The sequence below is a fragment of the Sardina pilchardus genome, chromosome 21 (assembly GCF_963854185.1).
Source record: "Sardina pilchardus chromosome 21, fSarPil1.1, whole genome shotgun sequence".
In the NCBI taxonomy this organism is placed as follows: domain Eukaryota; kingdom Metazoa; phylum Chordata; class Actinopteri; order Clupeiformes; family Clupeidae; genus Sardina; species Sardina pilchardus.
In genome coordinates, this window is record NC_085014.1 from 28252098 (window position 1) to 28263957 (window position 11860).

General features: G+C 43.0%; 1 long non-coding RNA gene across 1 annotated transcript; it reads right to left on the reverse strand.

The window, feature by feature from the left end:
* Nucleotides 1-9526: 9526 nt before the first annotated feature.
* Nucleotides 9527-11153, reverse strand: LOC134069160 (uncharacterized). The gene is made up of 5 exons (XR_009936780.1): nt 10952-11153; nt 10723-10822; nt 10424-10503; nt 10171-10302; nt 9527-9945 (listed from the first exon to the last, which is right to left on the reverse strand). It is a non-coding gene; the product is annotated as an uncharacterized LOC134069160 (long non-coding RNA).
* Nucleotides 11154-11860: the final 707 nt, after the last annotated feature.

Sequence of the window (11860 nt, forward strand, 5' to 3'; positions counted from 1 at the left end):
TTCCGAGCCATCAGCGTTGATGTTTTCTATAGCATACTGGCTGAGCAAACATAATTGAAGGCTGTCCAGAGAAGAAAAAAAAGCCATGCACTCGTTTGAATACTCTGTAAAACCACGACGAAGACGAGGTATGTGCACGTCACAAACAATTACGAAAATGTGTGACGTTTGCCATGTCTTTTAACAATGCGTAATAGAAGCTATTTGGCGCGCAAAAGACTGAGTCTCGCTGTGTTGGACAGGCTGAACTGCAGCGTCTATTCACAGGTGCTATCCCGCTACTGATCGATACGGGGGATTTGACCTGCTCCGTTTCCGACCTGGGCCGGTTCACCCCTCCTTAGGCGACCTGGTGATCCCAAGCTCCCCTAAGATCACCATATCGGCACCGAACTTAGCGTGGACACCCGTTCGACATAGCGCACTGCGGTCCCGAACCCCTGACTTCAAGCGATCCGCCAGCCTCAGCCTCCCAGACACTTGGATTACAGTCGCACGCCACTGCACCCGGCGAAGGAAGAGGGGCTGTGACTCGAGATGGGCGTTTGGGTACGTCGTGAAGCTGTTTATTTATTTATTTTCAATAAGGTATCATTCGCAAAGGCTACACAAAACATTTGTTTGAACTTATTAGTTCATTCATTCAGGTATGTCCTCTGCCTTCATCTTAAGTTCTCTCTAAATGCTGGAAAACATTTTAAAAAGCAACAAAAAAAAACTGTTGTAAAATATATTCAAAAATCTTTACTGAGGATGAAAACAATCAGTTCACCTCATAAAAATAACCTTGTGAATATGAGGCCTGAATCTAACAAGTTTTCCGAGCCATCAGCGTTGATGTTTTCTATAGCATACTGGCTGAGCAAACATAATTGAAGGCTGTCCAGAGAAGAAAAAAAAGCCATGCACTCGTTTGAATACTCTGTAAAACCACGACGAAGACGAGGTATGTGCACGTCACAAACAATTACGAAAATGTGTGACGTTTGCCATGTCTTTTAACAATGCGTAATAGAAGCTATTTGGCGCGCAAAAGACTGAGTCTCGCTGTGTTGGACAGGCTGAACTGCAGCGTCTATTCACAGGTGCTATCCCGCTACTGATCGATACGGGGGATTTGACCTGCTCCGTTTCCGACCTGGGCCGGTTCACCCCTCCTTAGGCGACCTGGTGATCCCAAGCTCCCCTAAGATCACCATATCGGCACCGAACTTAGCGTGGACACCCGTTCGACATAGCGCACTGCGGTCCCGAACCCCTGACTTCAAGCGATCCGCCAGCCTCAGCCTCCCAGACACTTGGATTACAGGCGCACGCCACTGCACCCGGCGAAGGAAGAGGGGCTGTGACTCGAGATGGGCGTTTGGGTACGTCATGAAGCTGTTTATTTATTTATTTTCAATAAGGTATCATTCGCAAAGGCTACACAAAACATTTGTTTGAACTTATTAGTTCATTCATTCAGGTATGTCCTCTGCCTTCATCTTAAGTTCTCTCTAAATGCTGGAAAACATTTTAAAAAGCAACAAAAAAAACTGTTGTAAAATATATTCAAAAATCTTTACTGAGGATGAAAACAATCAGTTCACCTCATAAAAATAACCTTGTGAATATGAGGCCTGAATCTAACAAGTTTTCCGAGCCATCAGCGTTGATGTTTTCTATAGCATACTGGCTGAGCAAACATAATTGAAGGCTGTCCAGAGAAGAAAAAAAAGCCATGCACTCGTTTGAATACTCTGTAAAACCACGACGAAGACGAGGTATGTGCACGTCACAAACAATTACGAAAATGTGTGACGTTTGCCATGTCTTTTAACAATGCGTAATAGAAGCTATTTGGCGCGCAAAAGACTGAGTCTCGCTGTGTTGGACAGGCTGAACTGCAGCGTCTATTCACAGGTGCTATCCCGCTACTGATCGATACGGGGGATTTGACCTGCTCCGTTTCCGACCTGGGCCGGTTCACCCCTCCTTAGGCGACCTGGTGATCCCAAGCTCCCCTAAGATCACCATATCGGCACCGAACTTAGCGTGGACACCCGTTCGACATAGCGCACTGCGGTCCCGAACCCCTGACTTCAAGCGATCCGCCAGCCTCAGCCTCCCAGACACTTGGATTACAGTCGCACGCCACTGCACCCGGCGAAGGAAGAGGGGCTGTGACTCGAGATGGGCGTTTGGGTACGTCATGAAGCTGTTTATTTATTTATTTTCAAAAGGTATCATTCGCAAAGGCTACACAAAACATTTGTTTGAACTTATTAGTTCATTCATTCAGGTATGTCCTCTGCCTTCATCTTAAGTTCTCCCTAAATGCTGGAAAACATTTTAAAAAGCAACAAAAAAAAACTGTTGTAAAATATATTCAAAAATCTTTACTGAGGATGAAAACAATCAGTTCACCTCATAAAAATAACCTTGTGAATATGAGGCCTGAATCTAACAAGTTTTCCGAGCCATCAGCGTTGATGTTTTCTATAGCATACTGGCTGAGCAAACATAATTGAAGGCTGTCCAGAGAAGAAAAAAAAGCCATGCACTCGTTTGAATACTCTGTAAAACCACGACGAAGACGAGGTATGTGCACGTCACAAACAATTACGAAAATGTGTGACGTTTGCCATGTCTTTTAACAATGCGTAATAGAAGCTATTTGGCGCGCAAAAGACTGAGTCTCGCTGTGTTGGACAGGCTGAACTGCAGCGTCTATTCACAGGTGCTATCCCGCTACTGATCGATACGGGGGATTTGACCTGCTCCGTTTCCGACCTGGGCCGGTTCACCCCTCCTTAGGCGACCTGGTGATCCCAAGCTCCCCTAAGATCACCATATCGGCACCGAACTTAGCGTGGACACCCGTTCGACATAGCGCACTGCGGTCCCGAACCCCTGACTTCAAGCGATCCGCCAGCCTCAGCCTCCCAGACACTTGGATTACAGTCGCACGCCACTGCACCCGGCGAAGGAAGAGGGGCTGTGACTCGAGATGGGCGTTTGGGTACGTCATGAAGCTGTTTATTTATTTATTTTCAAAAGGTATCATTCGCAAAGGCTACACAAAACATTTGTTTGAACTTATTAGTTCATTCATTCAGGTATGTCCTCTGCCTTCATCTTAAGTTCTCCCTAAATGCTGGAAAACATTTTAAAAAGCAACAAAAAAAACTGTTGTAAAATATATTCAAAAATCTTTACTGAGGATGAAAACAATCAGTTCACCTCATAAAAATATCCTTGTGAATATGAGGCCTGAATCTAACAAGTTTTCCGAGCCATCAGCGTTGATGTTTTCTATAGCATACTGGCTGAGCAAACATAATTGAAGGCTGTCCAGAGAAGAAAAAAAAGCCATGCACTCGTTTGAATACTCTGTAAAACCACGACGAAGACGAGGTATGTGCACGTCACAAACAATTACGAAAATGTGTGACGTTTGCCATGTCTTTTAACAATGCGTAATAGAAGCTATTTGGCGCGCAAAAGACTGAGTCTCGCTGTGTTGGACAGGCTGAACTGCAGCGTCTATTCACAGGTGCTATCCCGCTACTGATCGATACGGGGGATTTGACCTGCTCCGTTTCCGACCTGGGCCGGTTCACCCCTCCTTAGGCGACCTGGTGATCCCAAGCTCCCCTAAGATCACCATATCGGCACCGAACTTAGCGTGGACACCCGTTCGACATAGCGCACTGCGGTCCCGAACCCCTGACTTCAAGCGATCCACCAGCCTCAGCCTCCCAGACACTTGGATTACAGGCGCACGCCACTGCACCCGGCGAAGGAAGAGGGGCTGTGACTCGAGATGGGCGTTTGGGTACGTCATGAAGCTGTTTATTTATTTATTTTCAATAAGGTATCATTCGCAAAGGCTACACAAAACATTTGTTTGAACTTATTAGTTCATTCATTCAGGTATGTCCTCTGCCTTCATCTTAAGTTCTCTCTAAATGCTGGAAAACATTTTAAAAAGCAACAAAAAAAACTGTTGTAAAATATATTCAAAAATCTTTACTGAGGATGAAAACAATCAGTTCACCTCATAAAAATAACCTTGTGAATATGAGGCCTGAATCTAACAAGTTTTCCGAGCCATCAGCGTTGATGTTTTCTATAGCATACTGGCTGAGCAAACATAATTGAAGGCTGTCCAGAGAAGAAAAAAAAGCCATGCACTCGTTTGAATACTCTGTAAAACCACGACGAAGACGAGGTATGTGCACGTCACAAACAATTACGAAAATGTGTGACGTTTGCCATGTCTTTTAACAATGCGTAATAGAAGCTATTTGGCGCGCAAAAGACTGAGTCTCGCTGTGTTGGACAGGCTGAACTGCAGCGTCTATTCACAGGTGCTATCCCGCTACTGATCGATACGGGGGATTTGACCTGCTCCGTTTCCGACCTGGGCCGGTTCACCCCTCCTTAGGCGACCTGGTGATCCCAAGCTCCCCTAAGATCACCATATCGGCACCGAACTTAGCGTGGACACCCGTTCGACATAGCGCACTGCGGTCCCGAACCCCTGACTTCAAGCGATCCGCCAGCCTCAGCCTCCCAGACACTTGGATTACAGGCGCACGCCACTGCACCCGGCGAAGGAAGAGGGGCTGTGACCAAAGTAGAATTACCACGAGGCGGAACTCCATTGACGTTTTGGCAACAATCGCCAGATGGCGCTGTTGTCTCGCGTCCGCCATTTTGGACTGAATCGCTACACACCATGAACAGTAACATACGTCTGTAAATTGTAAACAAAGAAAACAATGTTCTGCTATCAACTGTAACAATTACCAATGTACCGCTAGTCAAGTAGCATTTCACAGATTCCCAATAGACCAAGAGAGGTAAAGAGGAAAACGTTTTGTTAACGTTATTGAAGTTAGCTGTTAGGTGCTGTAACGTTAAAGTTGCTATGCCATAGCTGCTAAGCAGTTAGCTAACGTTGTATTTGGTTGAAATGAAGCCAAGACTATAAATTGACTTTTTAAATAGCAAATTCCCAGGGAAATATGAACGCATAACCTGACAAATGGCCGTTTCGTTAATTCATGAATACAATTCATTTAGCTGCTACATTTCTGCTAGCAGCTACATCACTACGTTAACGTTACTGAGTCAGGAACGTTAGCCACAAGCAAATATTAAGCCTACCTGCTCCCTTGAAGGCAATGTCAACCCTGATGAACGTTATGATAATCCGATTAATGATCCTGTTGATGTTTCTTCAGCTCCAGTAAAGTAAACGTTACTGTTACCGACAGTTAGTTAGGTACACATCTAGAAAGTAAACGAGTGTACTCTTTAGTGAACGCCAGCCAGCAGCGACAGGAGTGTTATGTTGTGTAGTGCACTTCAAATAATACACTGACACAGCTGCGTGGGTTATACTGCGAACTTTAGTGGAGTCCATTCAAAACTTGTGCATCTCCTAACGTGTACACTTGATGACCTCTTGCATTCTGGGAAATGCAGTTCAATTAACTAGCTCATAACAACACATCTCCCCCCCTTTAAAGAAGAAATTACCTTTCTCTCTAAATCAACATAAACATCACATTTAACCCAATATGTGCTTAACATTACTTCAGTCTAATGCTCATTTTAGCACATTCATAGCAACCACATAATACAATCATAAACACACTTTTTTTTTTTTTTTTTACATGTCACTTTGTGTCAACCATTTACAGTGTTCAGCAACTTTCAATGAGTCTTTGAGGAGGCTGCACATGACGCCTTGGTCTGCCAGGTGTTTTCACAAAGGCATTCACATCTGGAACTTCCGGATCTGATGTTTCGTTTTGCGAATTGTGGTCAACCAGGTCACTTGTGGTGTCGGCGATCTGAGGTGTAGTGTCCGGCTGCTCCACAGAATGCTGATTCGACACTTGTGGCCTGAGATCAACACGATTTCGTCTCAGAGATGTTCCATGCTCTGTCTGGACTAGATATGAGCGTGGTGCCACTTCTCGATCCACTGATCCTTGTATATTCCAGATGCCAGTCACGTGATCTCTTATTCTGACATGTTCTCCTGGCTTCAAGTCACGTAAGTGCTTTGCTCTCTTGTCATGTTGCTGTTTTTGTTTCTCTTTCTCTTTTGCTTTGGCTATTTTGACTTTGTGTGCTCCATGTGGTGTCAACAGCTCTTCATGTATTGGCAGATTTGTGCGTATGCGTCGACCCATCAACATCTGCGCTGGTGATAGACCGTTCTGCAATGGTGCACTCCTGTAGATCATCAGACTCTGCTGAAAGTCTGCCTTTCCATCTAGTGCCTTTTTCATGAGACCTTTGACCACCTTCACCGAGCTCTCCGCAAGGCCATTTGATCTAGGATAATGTGGGCTTGATGTTATGTGCTGGAACCCCCATTCTCTTGCAAAGTCAGCAAACACACTACTTGCAAACTGTGGACCATTGTCCGACACTAGTTCGCATGGGACACCGTGTCTTGCAAAGACTGTTTTTAAGAATGAAACGACTGTTTTGCTTGATGTTGTCTGTAATGTTGCAACTTCTGGATAGTTTGTGAAGTAATCAGTGACAACTATGTGGCTCTTACCATCACAGTCAAACAAATCCGCTCCCACTCTGTGGAATGGTCTGTCAGGCACAGGGTAGGACATGAGTGGCTCTGCTTGCTGCTTAGGTCGATAGGTCAAGCATATTTCACATGAGGCTGTAGTGTGGCCAATGTCTTGATTCATCCTAGGCCAATACATCACCTCACGTGCTCTGCGTTTACACTTCTCTTCACCCAGGTGTCCTTCATGTATCTTTCGTAGCATCTCTTTGCGCATTGAAGACGGAATTACAAACTTGTTGCCCTTGAACACTATGTCATTAACAACTGACAACTCTGTTCTGTACGTCCAGTAGTCTTGAACCCGTAGTGAACAGTCACTTTTGTGTTCAGGCCATCCTCTTGTAATCATCTTCTTTAGCTCTTTCATTGTCTCATCCTTTTCAGTTTCTTTTCTGATCTGTTCTGTTCTTTCGCTTGACACTGGCAGTGATGCCACTATCATGTCGACATATGCCTGTATGTCAGCACATTTCTCGTCATCCTGTCTTTCATGTTTGTCTACTGCTCTAGACAGTGTATCTGCGGCATACATGTACTTTCCAGGTGTATACGTCATATTCACATCATATTTCTGTAGCCTTATCAACATACGCTGTATTCTCATTGGACAGTCAGTCAGTGGCTTGGACATGATGGCGACCAAGGGTTTATGGTCTGTCTCCACTTCGACTGCTTGTCCATATATGTATTGATGGAAACGTTCACATGCATATGTAGAGGCCAGCAGCTCCTTCTCGATCTGCGCGTAGTTGACCTCAGCACTTGTCAGGGCCCTAGATGCATAGGCCACTGGTTGCCATGTCTCCTCATACAGCTGCAGAAGGACGGCCCCTAGACCATATTGCGACGCATCCGCTGAGATCCTTGTGTTCTTCTTCGGGTCATAGAATTTCAGCACAGGCTCTGAGGTAAGTATGTTTTTCAATGTCTGAAAGCAATGTTCTTGCTCATGTTGCCAAATCCACTCATTCTTCTGTTCCAGAAGTATTCTAAGTGGCGCTGACACGGTGGACAACCTGGGGATGAACTTTGCCAGGTACGTCACCATCCCTAAGAAACGTCTCACTTCTTCCTTATTTTGAGGTTTCTCCATGTTTGCTATGGCAGAGGTCTTCCTTGGATCAGGACTCACCCCTTCCTCAGATACGACGTCTCCCACAAAGGTAAGTGACTTGACAGCAAACTCACATTTGTCTTGGTTTAGTTTCAGGTTGACGCTTCGTATCCGATCCAGCACTTGCCTCAGTCGCGTGTCATGTTCTTTCTTTGTTGACCCCCATACGATGACATCATCCATCATGGTCGTTACTCCAGGTATGTGTTCGAATATTGTATGAATCGTCTTGTGATAAACTTCCGGGGCTGACAGGATTCCATATGGAAGGCGGAGGAATCGGTATCGCCCTTCAGGTGTGTTAAAGGTGCAGAGTCTAGAACTAGCCTCATCAAGTTTCATTTGCCAGAAGCCTGAGGATGCATCAAGCTTACTGAACCACTTAGCACCAGCAAACTGGGACATGATCTCCTCACGGGTTGGCAACTTGAAATGCTCTCTTTTGACGGCTTTATTCAGATCTCTAGGATCCAAGCATATTCGCAATGCACCATTTTTCTTTTCCACTATCACCAATGAACTCACCCAATCAGTCGGTTCGTCTATTTTCTTTATCACGTTCAGCTTTTCCATGCGTATTAACTCTTCTTTTAGTCTCTCCCTCAGTGCAAATGGAACTTTCCTGCATGCGTGTACCACTGGTGTGACAGCCTCATCCACATGTATTTTGTGCTCACCAGGTAAGCAACCCAGTCCCTCAAACACATCTTTGTACTCAGCCATTAGAGCATCTTGGTCACTGTTGGGCTCTGTGGTCACCACAAACACTCTTTTGACTAAATTGAGTTTTTCACATGCTGATAGACCCAATATTGGCTGCACTTTCTTTTCCACGATCAGGAGCTGTGCCTTTAAGATCTGGCCCCTATGCTGAAAAGTCGCTATACAACTGCCTTTAACTGGCACACTTTCTCCGGTGTAGCCTGTTACTTTTATTTTCACTGGATGAATCTTGCTTTTTACTTTAAGCGTTTTGTAATCAGCCAATGACAACAAGTTCACCTGTGCTCCAGTATCCAACTTAAATGGTATTATTGTTTCGTTTACTGTCACTGGTAAAATCCATTCTTCTTTTTCAGCACTGGATGCTTCAACTACATCAACAAAAAGTTCATCTGGTTCCTCATCCACAGTATGCACTTTTTTCTTTGTGTCACCAGCCGTGCAGCATCTTGCATAATGGTTCTTTTTCCCACAATTATTACAGGTCTTTCCAAAGGCGGGACATGATCTTGGAGCATGACTGCCTCCGCATTTGTTACATTTGAATTCTGCCCCTTTTTCTTTCACTTTTTCAGCCTGTTGTTTCTTGTGTTGCCCATGTGATTTTACTGCGTGCACTGCCATCTCTGTTTTGCCTACACTGTAAAATGTTTCACTGTGAATTTACTGTAAATTGCTGGCTACTAATTGCATGACTTTCACAGTAATTTACCGGTACTATCTCACAGTAAATTACTGTGAATTTCATGTTTTACTGTAAAAGTCATGCAACTCAATACCAGCAATTTGCTGTGAATTTACAGCATCATGTTGTATATAATCACAATACCATACTGTACATTTTAATTTTTACTGTAAAAGTCATGCAATTTAGTAGCCAGCAATTTGGAGTAAATGTACAGTATCATGTTGTGTATAATCACAATACCATACTGTATATTTTCATTTTTACTGTAAAAGTAATGCAACTCAGTAGCCAGCAATTTGCTGTGAATTTACAGTGAAAGATATTGTACATTTGAACATTTGATTTGTGATTTACCTGACCTATACCAACATGTTTTGGATCTGGTCAATAAAAGCAACAACAAAGAAAATACCATTTGAACTTTTAATGAACACTTTTCAATGAAAATCATTGAGCAGGCCATACAAACATTATAATATGAAGACATAGGATTGAACAAAAAAATATTTTACAGGCCTGAGACGGTGCAGCATAACCTTGTCTGATTTGACACGGAATGAGTCAGGGGGTAAATAGTGCAGTGTGTAAGTGCAGTATGGCAAGTCCATGTAATGTAGTATGTGTGCTCAGGATGCGAATGGCATGAGGAAAGAAAATCCTCCTCAGTCTTCTGTTTTAGCCAAGTGGGATCAGACGTCTGCGTTACCTCAATGGTTTAAATAGTCCATGGTCAGAGTGTTAAAAAATGTTGGCCCCCTGTCCATCCTCTTCTGGTCCTGCAGGGGTAGGGTGGTGCCCTGATGGTACCTTCGGCAGTAAATCAAGTATCTGTAAAAGAGTACAATAGGCCCTGTCCATGAATATAACTAATACAAACTACTCAAACTAGTAATCTTTTGTGACAAATAAAAAAAAATACCCACATTAGCAACCTATAAGTCAGATGCAATAGTTACAGTATAAGTAATGCAGATGTCGGGTGCTTTTCTTTTGATAGGAAGGATATTTCAAAGTGACCCCACAGTTCTGAGCAATATCTGTGTGATATCATACCTAAGTGCAACACTGTCTCCAGCAGCTCCAGCCTTTGTACGTACACCACCTTTCTGATGCCTTACATCGATCGTCCCCCATCTGACTTGCAATAGCAGCCTTTGGCTCCACACTGAGATTGTGACATGGCACCTAAAAAATAAAACAGCAATTGTCATACACCTTGTCATGGTTGAACAAGATTAAAAAAAATGAAGCATTAAAAAATAAGTAAGACAAGTCAATGAAATGTACAAACAGATATTATAATTACCTTGTGAAGGCACCCTTGCCACCACCACCATCACCATCTACTGTATGTTAATTCCTGGTATCAGTTTATTTGTGAGGGCTCTGTCAATAAAAGATAGGATAAAGTATGCATTCTATACAATACACTTGAAATAATGAATATGATCAGTTTGGCAGATATTCACAACACTTTACATTACCACCAACACAATGGTAAACATGGATATTTCAAGAGTATAGTATTTTAAGTAGCTGCATTCATTCACAGTAGAGCACTCACAATGGTACCAATAAATACATTCAAAACACATTAACACTTACGCCACGTTGAAGGAAGCAGCTATGGCTTCTAGACGTCATCAATTAGCAAGTAGTGCAATCAGGACAGACCGACTTTACCCGGGATGGTTGATGGAGCCCACTACACAATCGTAACAAACAGACAAGGAAGAGAGGGGATAAATAAATGTACAAATAAATGCACACATCATAATGCTATATGTAAGTCTGTAAATTTTTTGTATGTGAATGTGTGCAGGGCCGGACCTACATTATTCTGGGCTGTCTTCGTATGGAAGTGGCACAAATTTGGAATTTTCGAGAATGTGCTCAGTGTTCCCAGGGCACCAGTCCTCACAATGCAATGTCTGTAAACAGAGGGAACAGAGGGAGACTAAGATTAATAAGTTGCAAAACACACAGAAGATAAAAAGATCATCACTGAAGCACTACTACACTCATATGCATTTTAAATAAACACATAGTTCGGCGCAGATTATGTATATCAAACAAGGGATAAATAAGGGCTATGAAATTAAGAACATGAAGCCAAACACTACCTTTCACAACCTAAAGTGCATCATACCCCCATTCACATCCTTGACACGTCTGTTAATGACAATGGCCATACTAAACTGCAGTTTGGTTAAGGTTAAGGTGGGAGATAAATTACTACATTCATTAGTTTTACTGGTCCTCTTTCCCTTTGTATCGGCACTACTGTATATCAAATTTAAATTAAGTTATCTACCTAAGCCTATGTCCCATGACAATTCTTAAAAGTCACGTTAGTTAGGAAAGTAACATTAACAACTCTCATCTGTGTCTGCAATGTTAACTTAGCCTGCATGGCTACAATCAGCCACTTTAAAGATAGCTAACGTAAACGTTACTTGCGCCTGATATTTCATTCAAACTAAAACAACATTCACAACGACATCTTACACAGACGTATTGTTGGATATGATATTAACTACCATTCCAGATATTGCACATAATCGTGAAGTTAGCTATTGCAAAAGCTAACTCTGCAAATGTTAGCGATTCTTAGCTCGCTAGCTAGAACTAGCTGCTAATGGCTAGCCAGCCACTTCTAACACAACGGGTTTTGGTAAATATTACAGTACAACACCAATATATATTTTTTTATTAAATTCCCGTTTCTAAATAACATACAAAA